Below are 21,201 nucleotides of genomic sequence, written 5' to 3'. Positions count from 1 at the left end.
ATCAGCTTTTTCCAGCGACGCACCCCGAAACCACAAACCAAACTAACTGCATGATCAAAACTAGACACATAGATTAATATCATCATTTAACGATGCCCCATAGGGAAAGGAGAATTATATATATATCCACGGCACACTCATATGCTTTGCTCAGTAGAATATAATTTATTGTTTGCCAACACCAACTTTATATTTCATTATTCAGATATCTCATGAAAGCAGGCCCCCATCAGGATATAAATTAACAAAAGGAGGAGACAGAAAATGGCCAGCAATTCTATCCAAAGCGAGCTCCGTATCGAATTTTAGTTGCACTACACTGGGAAACTGTAAAACCGAAGCCAAATTCTCTACCCACGCACATCTCTCACCAGAAAAAGACAGCAACTTAAAGCCATACAGAAAACCATTAAGGAATAAGGAGCAGTTCCACCATTGGACGATTTCAAACCAAGGACGCCTTTACCAGCATCCAAGCTCCTGCTAATGTAAGAAACAGCCCAATGATGTCCCAAGTTTCATTAGTCTGTGTAAACGGTGATAAAGTTAAATGTGTATGTGTTTCTGTGCTTCTGGTCCTTTAAGACAGCAGCATGTGTGAGAAGAGAAGCAGGCTGTGACAAGACAGAGAACAGCAGCCATCTTGGCAAGAGAAAAGTGCGTTTAGTGGAGCCACACTGAAGAGACTCTACTCAGTGGCTAATCGGTGAAACCGATATTTTGACTGTGAATATTGCCACCCAAGTTAGAGACTCGCAGTGCTATTAAAGTACCTGACAGTAACTGCAAAACCCCGGCTTACGTCACACCTCACTGTATGGATTCTGCAGGACTGTCAGTGTGCTGAGTGATACTTGCTGGTGGACTCCAGTGCATCCATTTGTTTCCCTGTCTGCTGAGGAGGATTTCATTGCTTTGGATATTGTGATAACTGTGAGGAGAGGACGCTTCGCCATCAAAGAAAGGAACGACATTGGGCCCCACCGCGCGTGCTTCTACGGATTGTAAGCGGCCCACCTGGACCACGGGGAGAAAGGGGGGTGCGCACCCAACTGTGAAGTTAGGGTCAGTTAGGGATAGTTTTGGGAATATTGTTCCCGTATTGCAGAAGCGGACGTAGTAAAAGTGGAAACTATTGCAGAACCTGCCTTGAATTGTTCATACTATACTGTGTATTTTGCTTGTCTTTCTCCCTGTTCTTTCCCCTTGCCTTTATTAACTTGTAGTAAATGCATTTTTCTTGAACTTGACCACTGCGTGTGCGTTCTTGTCTGGTTGCGGAGCCCAAGCTACCTATTTTGCCCTCGGTTCACACTAACAAACTCCATTGTGCAGAGCTGGTCAGGCAAGCTAGCGCTTTTAAAACATCTAGGCGCTGGATGCCCGCCTCCACAAAATGAACACCACTTACGACGGTACTTACAGGAGGAAGGCCCCTTGCATTGCGACTCATTAAAGCAAAGCATGTGCCTTTCTTAAGCAATGGATTTTGAGAAGAGACTTGTGAGTTCTGTGGTCTCACGATAAAAAGTGACGCCCGCTGCAGCCACAACAAATTCAGCCACAAGCCGTCGTTATTGCCCCAACACAGACTAGGATAGACAGGCAGCCCCCCCCCCCCCCCCTCAAAGGGGTTGTCTTCAGCTAATGGCATTTATCATGTAGAGAAAGTTAATACAAGGCACTTACTAATGTATTGTGATTATTTGTCCATATTGCCTCCTTAAAGGCTATGTTCATTTTTCCATCACATTATACACTGTTCGTTTCCATGGTTACGACCACCCTGCAATTCAGCAGCAGTGGTCATGCTTGCACAATATAGGAAAAAGTGCAGGGCTTTCTGGAGTGCACATAGTCCAGCACTTTTTTCTATAGCATGCAAGCACGGCCACCGAAGCTGAATTGCAGGGTGGTCGGAACCATGGAAACGTGCAGTGTATAATGCAATGGTCAAATTAATCTAACCAGCAAAGGAGGCAATATGGACAATCACCATACATTAGTGATACAACACCTTTAAGGGCCTCCATTTCTGGGGAATTGCACCCCTGTAAAACTACTAAAAATACCAAATAGTTGTAACTCTCCTAAAAAGTCTTGGGGACAGGACGTCTCCATTCCTCCTCAGACTTTTTAGCACATTTTTCCAATTTAACAGTAAACTCCTTAGACTCCGGGAACAGGGACAAAATATTCACAACTTCATTTCTCCATATCTTCTTCTTGACAGATATGGACAAATGAAAACCCAGTGGTGACCCACTACACGGTAGTGCCTCTATATAACAGGCCCCCCTACCTCGCCCCTAACCAGGCATCAGCAATGTCGCCCGTAAGAGATACAGGAGCAGACAAGAAGGGCAAAGGATGCTGAATGAAATCCTGCAAAGAAGAAAGTACCTGAGAAAGGGATGCAATCACCAGATGACCCAATTGGTTGTCCAGCAGACGAGGAGGCTGCCTCCTGAAGCCACCAACCTGCAGCTCAACACCAGAGTGTAGCTGCTGATGGGGGGCTGCAATGCACGCTGTCCATGTGTAACAATATCTAGTAAGAATACACAGATATATAACGTGAATGTATGTGACTGACGCCGTAAATAATGCTCACTTCTCTTCTGCTTTTTCCCAACCTGCTGATCGTTCACCATGTCTGTTGGGTTGTCGCCCTTGGTGTCATCCATCTGAACAGCACTAGTAGAGAAGAGGAAGGAGAAATAAGTCACCATGAGGAGAACATCATAGGTGATATAACCCGAGACACGGTGTCTCTACGTGTGCTGAAGAGTCACGGGTTGTTGGCAGAGTAGTGATGAATCCAAATATAAAGGAATAATAGAGGAATTGTCTCTGCCACTGTGTTGTCCTCTCTGGAGTCATCACATGAATCTTCTATAGAGCTGTATTATGTATCATAACCTCCAGAACTGTGACTTACCTGAGCTTATGCTTTCTCTATTGCTTGTGGACATGGTGAGCCCTCACAGAGGTCTTCTTCCAATAGTGATAATATTTGACAAGGCTGCCACAAGATTTATGAGGGAGCTGCAAGCAATAAAGTGGAAGCTCAGTGAATGCACATGGACGTGGAGACAGATGGCGATGAAATAAGCCTATCCGGGGGCATACCGGTGCAGATATCCAGGATTCCAACCCCAGGACTGGAAGGTTTTACTTATGATTGGTGATTTCAAAGGAGCAGATTGTAAGGACCTGTCAGTGCTTCTGACATGCCTGTGTCAGTAAAGGAAGAAATGCAAATGCGCTCTTATGCCACCAGATGTAAGGCAGCTATCCTATAAGTCAATGTTCAGCTCTTAAAATAAGCCTTGAGACATGACTTGGATATTAAATAAGCCAGCACCTCATCTGCAGACAGCTGTTTCGGGGTGATTGCCCCTCATCAGTGCAGAGCAGAGAGTTTAAGAGCTGAACATTGACTTATAGGATAGCTGCCTTACATCTGGTGGCCTTAGAGGCAGAGCTTGTTAATAGCTCATTTGCATCCCTTTCCTCCCAGAATTCCAGAGGAGCATGTATGGCCTATAAGTCTCCTCACACTGATTAAGGTGCTCTCTCCCTAAGGAGAGTTAGTTCCCCCCCTTGCTCTGACACAGGCCTCTCACCTAGTTAAACCAGTACTCTCTGCTCTGCACTGATGAAGGGCAATCACCCCGAAACAGCTGTCTGCAGAGGTGCTGGCTTATTTAATATCCTACTTTTTCACATTTGCGGACAAGGATAGGCATTTATTACAGGGGATCTGTGGGGGAAAAAATGGATCCTCCAAAAAAAAGTTTTTTTTGCGGACGCACAATTTGCTGATGCAAAATGTGCATGAGGCCTAAAAGATCCAGTCAGCTGACAAATGAGCACTTACCCGATTCTCAGCTGATCATCCTCCCGGGGCACATGTCCTGCCTTTCTTTCTTAGCAATACCCTGGTATGACTGAATACAGATTTCCTTCTGTACAGAGTAAGGGCTCATGCACACGACCGTATGGCTTATCCATTGTTATGCGGTCCGTTTTTTACGGATCCGTTGTTCCGTTTCTTGTTTCCGTTGTGTTTCCGTTTCCGTTCCGTTTTTCCGTATGTGTTCCTGTTTTTGCGAACCACATTCACTTGAATGGAGCCAAGCACCGTGATTTGCGGACAAGAATAGGACATGTTATATCTTTTCACGGTACGGAAATACGGAAATACTGAAACGGAATGCACACGGAGACACTTCAGTTTTTTTTGCTGAACCATTGAAATGAATGGTTCAGTATATATACCGCATACTGAACTAAAACAACAGCCAGTATACTGAACGCAAAATACTGTTGTGTGCATGAGCCCTAAGAGTTTTCGTCCGCTTTCACACGGTCAGTATGTGCTCAGTATTTGGAAGGCACAACCAGGATCAGCAGGGGCATACACAGATCTCATAGGGCCCCACAGCAAAGCTTGGTATAGGTCTCGCTGCACCACCAGTTTCCCAATGTGCATGCGTCAAACATTCACAGGCAACGTCCTGATGTCTGATGAATTTACAGTCTTTTTCTTTATTAAAGGATGACATTTAAATATAAAAAATTGTAATAAGAACAAGTTGCCCTCAGCCTCACCCACGTTATCCGACTTCTATGTCAGTGAAGTATAACTTGTGCTTCAAAAATATGGTGCTCATTTTGAATATCATATTTTTCAATATATCTACACCAGACAACTGCAAATACAAAGATAAATCTCCTACTTCATCTATTACAAAGCTGTCTGCCTGCAGCCACCACTAGGGGGAGCTCAGTGCATGGAAATATATCATCTGTAAAGGAAGCTGTAATCATCTCTTTGCACTTAGCTCCCCCTAGTTGCAGCTAAATGCCAGTGGCATAGTTAAAAGATGTATTTTCTAGGAGATTTTTTTTTTTATTGGGTCAAATTGGGTTAAAAATAAATAAATAAGAATGTCACACAGGAAATGGATGAGATTGTAGCCAACGATTGGCTAAGCTGGCATGTCCATCCTTTGTGTTGAGGTGGGATCAAGAAGTGGAGACCAAGTAAGGCTAGCTATGGTTAATTTTAATTTTTAACCTATTTTAACCCCCCTCCAAAAATTGGGAACTTGCATAACTTTTCTTTATTCTTTATTATTTTTAACAGCATGGATGGATCTCTTGAAGGTAATCTTTCAGCTCCAAAACACCCTGCAAACTAGAGTAAGCTGTGTATAGTGTAAGTGGTACCGAGTCCGATTATGTAATTGTTATCTTCATACTCACTTGCAATCAGACACTGCGCTCCCACAAACAACAACCACAAATTTCAGGAAAAACTTGATTCGCAGTAAAGCTGAATATCCTTGTGCTCTATGGTAACAAATAGTTTTTTCCCCCTAAAATAACGGCTACACGTGTTATAAAGTGAAAGTAAGAAGCCCAGGAAAGCGATATGACCCATAATGCTGTGCAGCCAGCCTATCAGCAGATAGAAATCCCCTGTGATGTCACTGCTCTATAAAAGTCTCAACTTGCACAGTGAACGCCATTTCACTGCGAACATAGCATAGGGAGAGACGTTGCAAGCGCTAGGGACAGTGTTACAAAGCTTTTAATTGTAGAATATTAGATAGGGAGACTGCAGAGACAAGGTAGGGAGATCATAGGTAGAGTTTTCAGACACTGCAGGGAGAGCATAGGGAGACTGCAGGGACAGTGCAGGCTCAGTGTAATCGCCCTATGCATCTTGTTCATCTGCTCCACCATTTATTCTTAATTTGTTCTGTTTTCCATAGACTTAATGTGCATCAGACTCATTGTCAACAGGTGGTCTAATATATAGGCGCATTTATCTAGTTTAACTGCTGCACCATTCATACTTAATCTGTTCTGTTATACATACACTTACTGTGCATAAGACTCTGTGTCAACAGGCGGTCTAACATATAGGCACGTTTATCTAGTTCATCTGCTGCGCCATTTAACACATAATCTGTTCTGTTATACATAGACTTACTATGCATCGGACTCATTGTCACCAGGCGGTCTAACATACAGGCGTGTTTATAGAGTTCACTTGCTGCACCATCAATACTTAGTCTGTTCTGTTATAGATAGACACATTGATTAATAGATTAGCAATTCTATTAGGCCCTTAGTCACAAATTGGGACGATACACTTGTCTCATTCTATTGTTTGTGGTGTGTCCACATTGATTAATAGGTGAGCAATTCTATTAGTCCCTGATTCACTAATTTGGGGTGATACACCTGTCTCATTCTACTGTTTGTGGGGTGCCAACATTGATATTTAACTGCTTCTGTTATCCAGTTACTGTAATGTAGTGTTACAGAGCGGTCTTATTTAGCATCCTGTAGGCAGTCCAAATAAATTAATTCTTCACAGAGCAGCAAAGGGTAGACACACGACGATCCCTTCAGTGCAGCGTGTGTGCAGCCCCGGACATGTAAGGGCATCATAGAACAGTTAGTGGTGAATGCCACTTGGCATTCCAGGAAGTTGGACGCCTAGGGTCAAATAACTCCTTGTATTTTGGTTAAAACCAGATGGGCAGAAGTTGCTGAATCGATCAAACATGGCAGCTGGATTATTGCCCTACGAGAGGTGTGTCATTTGTTATCGGAATAAACCACACAAATCTCTCCACCCACTCAACCCAAATTCATCGTAGCTAATACATTCTTTTATTTAAAAAAATTGTCTGCATCGTAATTGCAATAGTTTATGGTCAGAACTACAGCGGTATTACCAGACAAATTGCTCCACCAACTGGACCCAAATTCATCATCCGTAGGCTACCACGTTCTGATTTGGAAAATTTTATTCTGCATCACTCTGACAGCCACGGCAAATTTTAAACTAATTCTACATCACTGTGCAGTGCAACAAATATTTGTAGAAGGGTCGTTGATTAAGGGAGTTATTCTGATTGCCTGATTTTTTTTACGCTTAAATGGAAAATGGACTTCTACCTCACAGTTTTTTTTTTTTTGCCTTCCTCTGGATCGTCCTGCAGGATAACAGGCTGAACCGGATGGACAAATGTCTTTTTTCAGCCTAACAAACGATGTTACTATGTAAAAGCTAGAACCAGTCCTGTACCATACATAGGTTTAGAGATCTCCACACTTATTGCTCCAACCACTCTGCTAGATCAGGGGTACTCAACTGGTGGACCGTGGTCCGAATCCGGACCTGGGACACCAGCTGTCCAGACCCACTGAGAAGAGAGAAGCAGCAGAGAAAGGACCTGCCATACAGCCAGTAAGGGGAAGAACAAGGACAGGACCTGTGAAGTGTTCCAGCCAATCGATGTGCTGCACACGGGCAGCTTTACCCAAACTACCAATCACTGGTCGGGAGGGAGGAGTTGGCTCCGCCTACAGAGTTTCTGCCCTGAATTAGTCTGTGATGGCAGTCTATGGATGTGCACAGTAGGTTTATTCAGCTCCTGCACTGGAGAAGTGGCTTCCACATGTAAGGAGGAGAGGTCTCCACCAGACTAGGGCTGAAGGGGAGAGGATGGCTGTCCAGCACTGGGAGGAGGAGGAGAAGTCAGTGTCTGCACCAGGTCAGGGCTGCAGGAAAGAAGATGGCTGTCCAGCACTGGGAGGAGGAAGAGAGGTCAGTGTCTGCACCAGGTCAGGGCTGCAGGAGAGAGGATGGCTGTTCAGCACTGGGAGGAGGAGAGGTCAGTGTCTGCACCAGGTCAGGGCTTCAGGAGAGAAGATGGCTGTCCAGCACTGGGAGGAGGAGGAGAAATCAGTGTCTGCACCAGGTCAGGGCTGCAGGAGAGAAGATGGCTGTCCAGCACTGGGAGGAGGAGGAGAGGTCAGTGTCTGCACCAGGTCAGGGCTGCAGGAGAGAAGATGGATGTCCAGCATTGGGAGGAGAAAGAGAGGTCAGTGTCTGCACCAGGTCAGGGCTGCAGGAGAGAAGATGGCTGTCCAGCACTGGGAGGAGGAGGAGAGGTCAGTGTCTGCACCAGGTCAGGGATGCAGGAGAGAAGATGGCTGTCCAGCACTGGGAGGAGGAGAGGTCAGTGTCTGCACCAGGTCAGGGCTGCAGGAAATAAGATGGCTGTCCAGCACTGGGAGGAAGAGGAGAGGTCAGTGTCTGCACCAGGTCAGGGCTACATGAGAGAAGATGGCTGTCCAGCACTGGGAGGAGGAGGAGAGATCAGGGCTGCAGGAGAGAGGATGGCTGTCCAGCACTGGGAGGAGGAGGAGGAGGAAGAGAGGTCAGTGTCTGCACCAGGTCAGGGATGCAGGAGAGAAGATGGCTGTCGAGCACTGGGAGGAGGAGGAGAGGTCAGTGTCTGCACCAGGTCAGGGCTACAGGGGAGAAGATGGCTATCCAGCACTTGGAGGAGGAAGAGAGGTCAGTGTCTGCACCAGGTCAGGGTTGCAGGAGAGAAGATGGCTGTCCAACACTGGGGTTAGGAGGAGAGGTCAGTGTCTGCACCAGGTCAGGGATGCAGGAGAGAAGATGGCTGTCCAGCACTGGGAGGAGGAGAGGTCAGTGTCTGCACCAGGTCAGGGCTGCAGGAAAGAAGATGGCTGTCCAGCACTGGGAGGAAGAGGAGAGGTCAGTGTCTGCACCAGGTCAGGGCTGCATGAGAGAAGATGGCTGTCTAGCACTGGGAGGAGGAGGAGAGATCAGGGCTGCAGGAGAGAGGATGGCTGTCCAGCACTGGGAGGAGGAGGAGGAGGAAGAGAGGTCAGTGTCTGCACCAGGTCAGGGATGCAGGAGAGAAGATGGCTGTCGAGCACTGGGAGGAGGAGGAGAGGTCAGTGTCTGTACCAGGTCAGGGCTACAGGGGAGAAGATGGCTATCCAGCACTTGGAGGAGGAAGAGAGGTCAGTGTCTGCACCAGGTCAGGGTTGCAGGAGAGAATATGGCTGTCCAACACTGGGGTTAGGAGGAGAAGTCAGTGTCTGCACCAGGTCAGGGATGCAGGAGAGAAGATAGCTGTCCAGCACTGGGGTTAGGAGGAGAAGTCAGTGTCTGCACCAGGTCAGGGCTACAGGGGAGAAGATGGCTATCCAGCACTTGGAGGAGGAAGAGAGGTCAGTGTCTGCACCAGGTCAGGGTTGCAGGAGAGAAGATGGCTGTCCAACACTGGGGTTAGGAGGAGAGGTCAGTGTCTGCACCAGGTCAGGGATGCAGGAGAGAAGATGGCTGTCCAGCACTGGGAGGAGGAGAGGTCAGTGTCTGCACCAGGTCAGGGCTGCAGGAAAGAAGATGGCTGTCCAGCACTGGGAGGAAGAGGAGAGGTCAGTGTCTGCACCAGGTCAGGGCTGCATGAGAGAAGATGGCTGTCTAGCACTGGGAGGAGGAGGAGAGATCAGGGCTGCAGGAGAGAGGATGGCTGTCCAGCACTGGGAGGAGGAGGAGGAAGAGAGGTCAGTGTCTGCACCAGGTCAGGGATGCAGGAGAGAAGATGGCTGTCGAGCACTGGGAGGAGGAGGAGAGGTCAGTGTCTGTACCAGGTCAGGGCTACAGGGGAGAAGATGGCTATCCAGCACTTGGAGGAGGAAGAGAGGTCAGTGTCTGCACCAGGTCAGGGTTGCAGGAGAGAAGATGGCTGTCCAACACTGGGGTTAGGAGGAGAAGTCAGTGTCTGCACCAGGTCAGGGATGCAGGAGAGAAGATAGCTGTCCAGCACTGGGGTTAGGAGGAGAAGTCAGTGTCTGCACCAGGTCAGGGCTGCAGGAGAGAAGATGGCTGTCCAGCACTGGGAGGAGGTGGAGAGGTCAGGGCTGCAGGAGAGAAGATGGCTGTCCAGCACTGGGAGGAGGAGGAGAGGTCAGTGTCTGCACCAGGTCAGGGCTGCAGGAGAGAAGATGGCTGTCCAGTACTGGGAGGAGGAGGAGAGGTCAGTGTCTGCACCAGGTCAGGGCTGCAGGAGAGAAGATGGCTGTCCAGTACTGGGAGGAGGAGGAGAGGTCAGTGTCTGCACCAGGTCAGGGCTGCAGGAGAGAAGATGGCTGTCCAGCACTGGGAGGAGGAGAGGTCAGTGTCTGCACCAGGTCAGGGCTGCAGGAGAGAAGATGGCTGTCCAGCACTGGGAGGAGGAGGAGGAGGAGAAAAAAATACGGAATTGAGCAATCAGCAGGTGGTGCTATACAGATACCTTTTATTAAATAGCTCATGGGTTATACAAAATTTTTAGTTAAATGCAATTACAAAAGTATTCAGATCCAGTTGCTGGTTTGAAAAGTGTAGAATATCTTTAATGACACGACGCCTTAAGTATAAATGTCCTTATTTTACTTTTACATTATTTTACTTTTTACTTTATTTTACTAAAATTTGAACGCCCCTTTAGACCTCATTCACACAACCATATTTTTGGTCTGCGTCCATTCTGCATTTTTTGTGGATAGGAGGCAGACCCCTTTATTTCTGCAGTCGTGCCAAAAAAATGTGGACGGCACTCCGTGTGCTGTCCACAACCGTATGCCCATTCGGCAAAAAAGATAGAACATGTCCTATTCTTGTCCATTTTGCAGACAATAACAGGCATTTTGAAAATAGAGTCCGCGAAAAGTACAGGATGCACACGGCCAGTATCCATATCTTAAAATACATAGGGTCTTGTGCATGAGGCCTTATTCTACACGAAAGGAGAAAGGTAAGGAAACGAGCAGATGCATCTGGAGACGACCAATGAGTGGCAGACAAATGCTTTGTCAAGTTTTTGCCTCCTCCTCCTAGGGCTATTCTTCTGCAATCTCTTCCCTGCTCCCTTGCAGTTCGTAAACTCTGAATTCAGTTTGTACAATCACTCGGCAATCCAGAAAGCCAACAATTTACTATTGGTAACAAGACACAAGTTGAGCCGAAGAGAGGAAACGTGAAAGTCAGCAGGAAGCACAAATGTACAGATTAAGAATTCACAGGAAACAAAAACACACAGATTGCTTGCAGGGTCAGCGCTGGTTCATAAGAAACCTCCTGCTATTTAGCAGCAGTTGGAAATATGTTGAATTCTTTATAAGAGCCTGATTGTTGTGGTGTGACAGGCAGAGATATGAGGTTAGTCTGGACATCAAGTGGTCGGTGAAAGCACTTCAGATGCCAGGCTATTAACACCCAGAGATCATAACAGAGGGAAAGCTGGGAATGACTCATTAACAAGATTAGCGATCAGGGGCGTAACTATCATTCATAGGGCCCCATAGCAAAATATGATGGGACCCCCATCATGTAGTGTAAGAAAATTAAAACAGCAGCATAAATCTGTATAATAACCTGCATTATAGCAAAAAGCTGCCCCATAAAAAGTTACAATGTTCTTGCACTTGATTGGGCCCCTTAACCTCTGGGCCCCATAGCTAGTGCTATGGCTAAAGTTATGGTTATATTTATAGGAGTTCATATACTGATTGCCAGTGATGCCACTAGGATGGACCACATGGGGCCTTTGCCTTTCATGCTAGAGTTGACCAATTTTGGGTAAAATTGCAGCTGTCCCTTCCAGTCAAGCTGGGGTTGTGTCATCTCAAGCATTGGTGGCATATCGGTAGGATATGCCACCAATGTCTGATAGGTGTGGGTCCCAACTCTGGAACCTGCAGTTATCCCTAAAACAGAGCCCAAAAAGTGAAGGAGAGTGGACCGCGCACTTGGCTAAGTCCCATAGAAATGAATGGAAAGTGCCCTGCGCAAGCGCGGCCACCGTTTCATTCATTTCCATAGGGATGACAGTCTCCTTCATTTTGAGGGCTCCATTCTAGAGATAGGGATGAGTGACAGAGGTTGGACCCGCACCTATCAGACATTGGTGGCATATCCTAGCGATATGCCACCAATGCTTGAGATGACACAACCCCTTTAAACTCATCATATTTGTGAATATATGATTTAGAAATACTGTCAGGAGTTGTTTATGCTATATGTGGCTATATGTGGTCGTGATGTGAATTGCAGCCCGTGGAGGCTTTTGCTCATGCATACGACCGTTGTTGTTTTGCGGTCGGTTAGCTTATTAATCACCAAACACATATGGGCAGGGCATTACATTTCTATAGTATGGATCCACAAAATACGGATGAAATACGGATGACATACGGATGTGTTCCGTGTGCGTTCCGTATTTTTTGCGGACCGATTGACTTGAATGGGGCCTCAGACCGTGATTTGCGGACAATAATAGGACATGCACTACTTTTTTGCGGAACGGAAATATGGAAACGGAATGCACACGGAGTACCTTCCGTTGTTTTTGCGGACTCAGTAAAGTGAATGGTTCCGCATACAGTCTGCAAAAAAAACGGAACGGAAGCGGTAAGAAAATACGTTCATGAGCCCTAATGGTGAGACATTGGAGTCCTTATTAAGGTTTGTGTGGGCATATCTGTAAAGCAGTACATGGAGCGGCACATAGTTTTTTATGTTATTATGTTAACATAGAACACACCTCCAGCACAGGGAGTTTATATTACAAATAGTGCTTATCACCCAAACATGAATGCTGACCAGACAAGACCCCAGACCAGATCCCCCTAAAGTAATACATAGCCTAACCCGATTAAATGCAGACATTATACCCCTAAATGAATAATAATAATAAAAAACAAGACCTAACAAAAATAAATCAAGATTCCAGGCCAGGCAGCCAAAACTAATACAGACCCCAGACAAAATTAACGCAACGGAACCACCAGGACACCATCTGCAACCAGGAGACCACTACAGGTACATCGGTCACTTACAGTAGACAGGAGGGGCTGTGAAGCTACCCCTATACTGAGCCTGATGTAGGGCAATCTGTAAGCCTGCCCCCAGTGCACTGGAGGAAGCAACGCCTGTGGCACTGACTGTCCATTTTTACAGTACTCCATTGATTAAAAGAAATTACCTCCTGCCCACTTCCCAAACCTATGTCTATTTTAACAAAACTGCTGACAGACTCCCTTTTCATGCGTAAAAACCATCTCAAAGAAACTGTCTTGTTGTCTTAGGCTTCGTTCACATCACCGTTCAGCCTTTCCATTCTCCTGCTCCGTTTAGACAATAATGGGGTCTGTTAGGTTTCTGCTCAGAAGAAGATTTTTGAAGCGGAGACAAAAGTCCTACATGCATAACTTTTGTCTCCGCTCCAAAATCATCTTCTGAGAGAAAACCTAACATTACAGTCTATGGGGTCCTTAGGTTCCGTTCAGCTCAGCTATGTGCCAAATCCGTCCTTTCCATTCTCCTGCTCCTAAATGGAGCAGGAGAACGGAAAGGCTAAACGGTGATGTGAACTCAGCCTAAGGCAAATGTCTCATTAAGCCAACCACTTTTTAGAACTGAAGCATGTACAACTGCTAGCCAGCCATTGGCTGGTGATGATTAGGGTGGGTGGCCAACTTGAGGTACTTAAGGCACCTAAGATATGTTTGCAGCAATCTAGACCAAAAACAAGAGGGTGTAAGGGGTTGGATACTGCTACAGTGGCAGCCTGTGGTCACCACTACTCTGCTCACCTGTGTGCCCAGTGTGAACCCTCCCCCTGTTCTCTTTTTCTTGCCGACAGACCAAGCTGCCAGGGTAGTTCTGTCCCTGCAAACAAGGATTTTCTTGCCACCACAGCCTGTGCCCATAGGCCAAACAGGGGTCAACAGACACCGGTGCAGATCAGTGAGTTATCAGGCAAAACCATAGTCAGAGACAGATTGAGTTCAGGTCAGGCAGGGGACATGCACTCCGATAAACAGTCCGAAGCCACAGTGGGCAGCTCAGGGTCAGTATGGAGATCAGTCAGAGGTCAGGTTAGGCAGCAAAGGGTCAAATCCAGAAAACAGGCAGAAGTTAGTACTTGGCCAGACAAATGTAATCAGCACACCTTAGCAGGAAGCTAAGAACAAGAATCCATTGCTCAGACACCTTGCCACAGGGGAAAGCGCCAAGGTTGCCAGCCATTGGCTGGTAAAGATTAGGGTGTGCTGGCCTTTTAAGAGCCAAGGGGAGTGGGTGCCCTATGGGCAGAGTGAGGCAGGCTAAGCTGGAAAACAGGTCTTTGTGGAGAGACAGAATCACCCCGGCAGCTGGGCCCACTGGGGAAAAGAGGAGAGTAGGAGGCAGGTTAGCACCTCCGGGACTCGGCACACAGGTGAGCAGAGCAGCAGTGGTCGCGGGCCACTACTGTACCACCATATGAATCTCTGGTTCTACAGTGTATATGTGAGGGACTATTTTGTATACAGGGGAGGAAGGGCTTAACAAGAGATAACTGGAAGGCCTCATAGGAGATGCAGGTACTTGATGAGCTGCTGCCCACCAAGAGAACAGAAAAAAAAATCCTCCAAATATGTGAGTAAAAAAAGAGTTTTAAAATGGTTGGATAACCCCTTTAATAATGTTTATACACAAATATTGAAAGGTTTAGTCTATAATAAATGTCCCCAAATGAAAGCTTGGAAATGATCCTGACTTGTGGGGTCCACAGGGTTATATACAGGGTGGCTAATGACAATGAATAGAATCTTGGAAATCACATCTTACTTACAGTACGCTCTGCTCTGGTGTGAGCACAGTGACCTAAACCCACAAAATACTCATCTCAATTTAGATTCTTAACCAGAATATAAGGTCAGGTTTACTCCACATCTAAATTCATATGTGGCACATGAAGAAATGCACAGATTTAATTACAGGGGATTTGTAGCACGTTAGACATTTGACATTTTGTCCAGGATTTTGTATTTTGGAAGCACATATTTAAAGTGTTTGTGGAAGCTTCCAAGGTCTTAACCCGTCTGTTGTCTTCAGATGTAATTACTTGGTCTATACCACTAACAGGCATATGTTAAAAGCAAAACACTGAAATAAGCTATGCAGACCGCATACTCCCATCTACGGATGCTGGTTGGCACAGTTAATATGGCCGCTTTATTCCCTGCACCAACCTCTGTGATATCCTTGTGTCATTAAAGGGGTTTAAATATTAAATATTGATGATTTGTCCTAAGAATAGGTCATTAATGTTAGATTGGTGGGGGTCTCACTCACAGCACAGCCACCAATAGCTGCTCGGAAAGGCCGTGATGCTTAGACGAGCGCTGCAGCCTCTTCATAGTATACTTAGCGCACTGCTATACATTGCAGAGCAGCTGGACTTGGTATTGCTGTTCAATCCCATTCACTTGAATGGAACTGAGCTGCACAAAGGTCATGTGACCAGTGGATGTGACATCACAGGCCAAGGAAAGGCTGCAGCGCTTGTTCAAGTGTCATGGCCCCCTCCAACAGCTGATCGGACCCCCACCAATCTGATATTGTTGACCTGTTTTGAGAATAGGTCATCAGTCTTTTGAGGAGCATTATTGTAGAATCTACTGGGGGCACTAAAAAGGGGCATTTTGAGCTGACACACATTATGGGGAGACTATAGGGACATTAGCTCAACTGGAGGCACTAAGAGGGGGTATTTTTTGTGCTGACACACATAAGGGGGCATTGACAGACATTATGGGAGCACTAAGAGGAGTTATTTTTGTAATGGAACACAGAAGAAGGGAATTCTTGTACTGGTATGTACCATAAAGGGTCTTTTTTTACAGGCACACATTTTAAGGAGGCATTTTTTGTACAATCACACATTATAAAGGGGCATTTTTTTGTACAGGCAGGATGTTCAGAAAGTGGGAGGATTATGGAAAAGCAGGAAACTAAGATGTCTTATTGTCAAACTCTGCAGAGACAAGAGATAGCTGAAAGAAATCATCATGGTGGTCTGGCCCGAATTGAGAAGATGAGGAAAAAGAACATCTACATCAGAGGAGACATCACTGGATGAAAGAGGTATGTGACACTGTATTAGCCTGTATGTTTGGTATTGCTGTATGTAATGTTAGGAGGGAATAGGTTAGGTTGAGGCGTAGTTTCAGTTTTCGCCTCAGGCAGCAGAAAGGCTAGGTGCTCCACTGCCTACAAGATTTCCCGATCAAGGCAAAAGGGCCTTCTGAAAAATATACTAACAAAAGTCCCAAAAATGGAGGAAAATAACTCCCAAAATACTAATAAATGATAACACTTTAACTGCTGTAATATCACAGAAAATGGGAACTGGGAACAGTGGAATGATGTGTTTGATGATAGGAAGTCCCAGCAGCTACGTGTTAAGCACTGAAGTTAGATTGTGTATACAGTGCGTTCTGAAAGTCTTCAGACCCTTTGTCTTTTTTCACATTTTATTGTGTTGTAGCCTTGTGTTATGGAAAATCAAGTTTTCCGCATCATTCTGCACTTAATACAACATAATGCAAAATGAAAACTGAATGTTAGAAATTTTTGCTAATTTATTCAAAATAAAAAGCTAAAATCTTGCATTGACATAACTATTCAGACCCTTTACTGAGTACTTGATGCATCTTTGGTAGCAGTTACAGCCTCCAGTCTTCTTGAATATGATGCCACAAGGTTTCTTCTCTGCAGATCCTCTCAAACTCTGTTAGGTTCGATGGGGACCGTCGGTGGACAGCCATTTTCAGGTCTCCCCAGAGATGTTTTTGGGGGTTTAAGTCAGGGCTCTGGCTGGGTGGGCCTTGCCATTCAAGGTCATTCACAGAGTTGTCCCTAAGACACTCTGTGTTTGTCTTGGCTGTCTGCTTAGGGTTTTTGTCTTGTTGAAAGGTGAATATATGGGCGCTTTCAACCGAGAGTATTGAGATCCATGCATTTTACACAAGCATAATACGCACGGATTCCGGGATGCATAGCATTCGATAGTTATCCAGATATGTTGCGTAAAGCATCCTTTCATTTTTGCGTATTTTTTTGCCTTTCAAACTATTGCGTGTTTTAAGCGTTTTTTTGTGTGGATGTTGTGTGATTTTTTTTATTTTTATTTAACATTGCTGTGAATGTGTTTCAAATCCGGAAGCAAGTTTTTGAAGTTGAAGCGTTAAATTGGTATTCTTTGAGTTAAAATATTCGGTCAACGCCTTAGTAATTGCATCACTTCCTCTATAGAAGCACACACCAGATTAAGTACTTTGTTTTGCATAATAAATATATTGCTTGTAAAGGTGTATATACATGTTCGAAATTTGGGTAATTACACAAATGACAACATATTTGTATAAAAACTTTATTTAGAAAAATATTTTTATTTTCAAATAAAAAATAAAAGAAAAACACACGTTAACAGTATACTGCTGATCTAAAGGTTTGGACCCATCTTACAATAAAACGCTTTATACTTATTTTGTTTAATGCTGTCTTTACATGCATCTGGTGTCACGACCGCTATCCCAGCAGCAGTCGTGTCGCACCAGACGGAGGGGAAGGGGGACCCTTATCTACGGATGGGAAATAGAACGGTCACCCCTGACTAACCCTAAGCTGGCACCTGTCTGCCCTGATACCCTAGACGGGGTGTGAACCCGTGCGGCGAGCAGGATGCCTAAACCCTCAGTCACCCTAACAAGACTAGACTGGGGAAAGGCAGATGGGAGCACTAGTCACCATCACTCACGTCTAGGAGAACAACAGGGGAAGACAGCAACAAACAAACAAACAATCAAACTTAGATAGACTTATCCAGTCACGAGCAGAGAAGGTGATCCCAATAACGACAGTCCACACCAGACCAGAGCTCCACGGCAATACCATCAAACGATCTCCTTCAAAGGTCAGAATAGCACTGGAAGTAAGGACTATATCTGGCAATGACTGCAAGTGAAACTGAAACTAATATAGTAGCTGGGAGTGGCAGACAGGACTCACCTGAGAAGGATGCCTACAAACTCCCAGTCAGGACAAAAAGGTTCACAAGGCAAAACCCGGATGACATACCCTGAACCACGGAGCAAACTCACAAGCTATCGCGAGTAGCAAGTCGCTGCGACCTTCTCCTCCCAGACCTGTCTGGATCAGTCACAGTCATGACAGTACCCCCCTTTCTACGAGGGGCCACCGGACCCTCAAGACCCGGCCTCTCCGGATGGGACCTATGAAAAGCCTGAATAAGTCTGTCCGCCTTTATCTCTGATGCTGGCACCCACATTCTCTCTTCGGGACCATAACCTCTCCAGTGCACCAGGTACTGAAGAGAGCGGCGAACATATCGTGAATCAACAATCTTTTCTACCTGAAACTCAAGACTGCCATCAACAACTACCGGTGGAGGCGGTAGTGGCAATGGTTCAGGAGGTTCTACATATCTCTTAAGCAGAGATCTGTGGAAGACATTATGGATCCTTAGAGTCTGAGGTTGCTCCAGACGAAAAGCCACCGGGTTAATGACCTTAATTACCCTATAAGGACCAATAAATCTCGGACCTAATTTCCACGAGGGAACCTTCAACTTGATATTTCTGGTAGACAACCACACCAAGTCATTCACCCCAAGGTCCGGACCTTCAGAGCGCTTCTTATCAGCCGCACGTTTGTATCTACCACCAATTCTCTTCAAACTTTCTTGCACACTCTGCCACACTGATGAAAGTGAAGACGGAAATCGTTCCTCCTCGGGAATCCCAGACGGCCCCCCCTCACTAAACGTACAAAACTGAGGATGGAAACCATACGCACCAAAAAATGGTGACTTATCTGTGGATTCTTGACGATGATTATTAATGGCAAACTCGGCTAACGGTAAATAAGATGACCATTCCTCCTGATTTTCGGAAACAAAGCATCTCAAATATGTCTCTAGGTTTTGATTGGTACGTTCAGTCTGACCGTTGGACTGTGGATGGAAAGATGAAGAAAACGACAGATGAACCCCTAAACGAGAACAAAAAGCTTTCCAAAATTTAGAAACAAACTGGGTACCACGATCCGAAACAATATCGGAAGGGACCCCGTGAAGCTTCACAATGTGGTCAATAAAAACCTGAGCCAGTGTATTAGCATTAGGCAATGCGGTAAGAGCAATAAAGTGCACCATTTTACTGAATCTGTCAACAACTACAAGAATAACAGTCTTCCCAGCTGATACTGGTAGATCCGTAATGAAATCCATTGATAGGTGCGTCCAAGGCCTGTTGGGGATGGCCAGAGGTAAAAGACGCCCTGCTGGACGAGTATGATCTACCTTAGAACGAGCACAGGTAGCACATGCCACTTAGGCCACCAGAACCGACGAGACACTAATTCAGAGGTTGCCTTACTACCTGGGTGTGCTGCCAGTGTGGAGTTATGGTGTTCTTTTAGTATCTCCAGGCGTAAATTTTCTGGCACAAACAGTTTACCCGAGGGGCAGGAGGCCGGGGCGTCCCCCTGAGCTTCCAACACCCTCCCCTCTAAACCTGAGTGTAATGCAGAGACCACCACCCCCTTTTGCAAAATAGGCTCTGGTACCTCAACATCACCCCCTCCAGGAAAACTTTGAGACAATGCATCCGCCTTAGTATTTTTTGCCCCCGGGAAATAGGTTATTACAAAATTAAACCAAGTAAAAAATAACGACCACCGAGCCTGTCTAGGGTTGAGACGTTTAGCAGACTCCAGATATAATAAGTTTTTGTGATCAGTAATCACTGTGACGGGATGAACCGCCCCCTCCAAAAAATGACGCCACTCCTCAAAGGCCAACTTAATAGCCAAAAGTTCCCTGTTGCCAATATCATAGTTCCTTTCTGCAGTAGACAATTTCTTCGAAAAGAAAGCACACGGACGCCATTCACCAGGGGACGGGCCCTGAGAAAGTACCGCTCCCACCCCCACCTCTGATGCATCAACCTCTACAATAAAAGGAAGCGAGACATCTGGCTGTACGAGAATAGGGGCCGAGGTGAATCTCTCCTTCAGAGATGTAAAGGCAGTTTTGGCTGCATGTGACCATTTGGAAAAATCGGATCCCTTTCGGGTCATGTCAGTCAGTGGTTTGACCACCAAGGAATAGTTCTTTATAAACTTTCTATAAAAATTGGCAAACCCCAGGAAACGTTGCAATGCCTTCAGGTTCTCAGGCAGATCCCAGTCCATAATCGCCCGGACTTTCTCTGGATCCATGCGGAAACCTGAATCTGACAACACATACCCCAGAAATTGCAGTTCTTTTACGGCGAACACACATTTCTCTAATTTAGCAAACAATTTGTTGGCCCTTAATATCTGCAGCACTTGTCTCACATGGATCTTATGTGTCTCCAAATCCGGAGAATAGACCAGGATGTCATCAAGATATATCACAACAAATCTCCCGATAAGGTGACTAAAAATATCGTTGACAAAATGTTGGAACACCGCAGGCGCATTAGTAAGACCAAATGGCATGACCAGATTTTCATAATGCCCTTCTGGAGTATTAAAAGCCGTCTTCCACTCATCCCCCTCTTTGATGCGAACCAGGTTATAGGCTCCTCTGAGATCCATTTTAGAGAACCATTTAGCACTAGCAACCTGATTAAAGAGGTCGGGAATGAGAGGAAGAGGATAGGGATCTCGGATAGTTATCCGGTTTATTTCCCGGAAATCCAGGCAAGGACGCAGGCCCCCATCTTTCTCCCACCTGCAGCCACGGGTGAAGAAGAGGGTCTGATGTGTCCCTTAGCCAAACTCACCGAAATATAATCTTTCATAGCCTTCCTCTCCGGGCCGGAAAGATTGTATAACCGGGTTTTAGGTAGTTTTGCCCCAGGTACAAGATTAATCGGGCAATCATATGGACGATGAGGTGGTAACCCCTGACAACCCTTCTCAGAAAACACATCCATAAAATCTGACAGAAAGGCAGGTAGAGATGTTACAGAGAGTGTAGAGAACCTACTACTCAAGCAGTTGTCCTTACAATGATCACTCCACTCTACAATCTCCCCGGCCTGCCAATCCACCACTGGATTGTGGGTCACCAGCCAGGGAAGCCCCAATACAATAGGAGCCGGAAGACCGTCCAGGACATAACAAGAGATATGTTCTTTATGGAGGTCCCCTACCTGCAGATGGATATTATGGATGAACTGAGTTAACTCTCTCTGAGTAAGAGGGGAAGAGTCGATGGCAAAAACAGGAATAGTTCTGCGTACCGGTTCCGGAGTAAAACCCAGAGCCTGAGCAAACCGTGAATCCACCAAGTTGACCCCTGCCCCACTGTCCAAAAAGACGGAACAGATCTCAGTCTTATTGCCCGCCTCAACGGTAGCGGACAACAAAAACTGAGACATGCGTATGGAGGAAACAAATACGCCCAGACTGTTATCCTCCGCACAATCTGGGGACTCTAGTTTTCCGGCGGCTCCTTTGTTTGTGGT

The sequence above is a fragment of the Bufo gargarizans genome, chromosome 2, assembly GCF_014858855.1.
Source record: "Bufo gargarizans isolate SCDJY-AF-19 chromosome 2, ASM1485885v1, whole genome shotgun sequence".
NCBI lineage: Eukaryota > Metazoa > Chordata > Amphibia > Anura > Bufonidae > Bufo > Bufo gargarizans.
The sequence above is the reverse complement of the archived record's forward strand: the minus strand, read 5'-3'. Positions refer to the sequence as shown.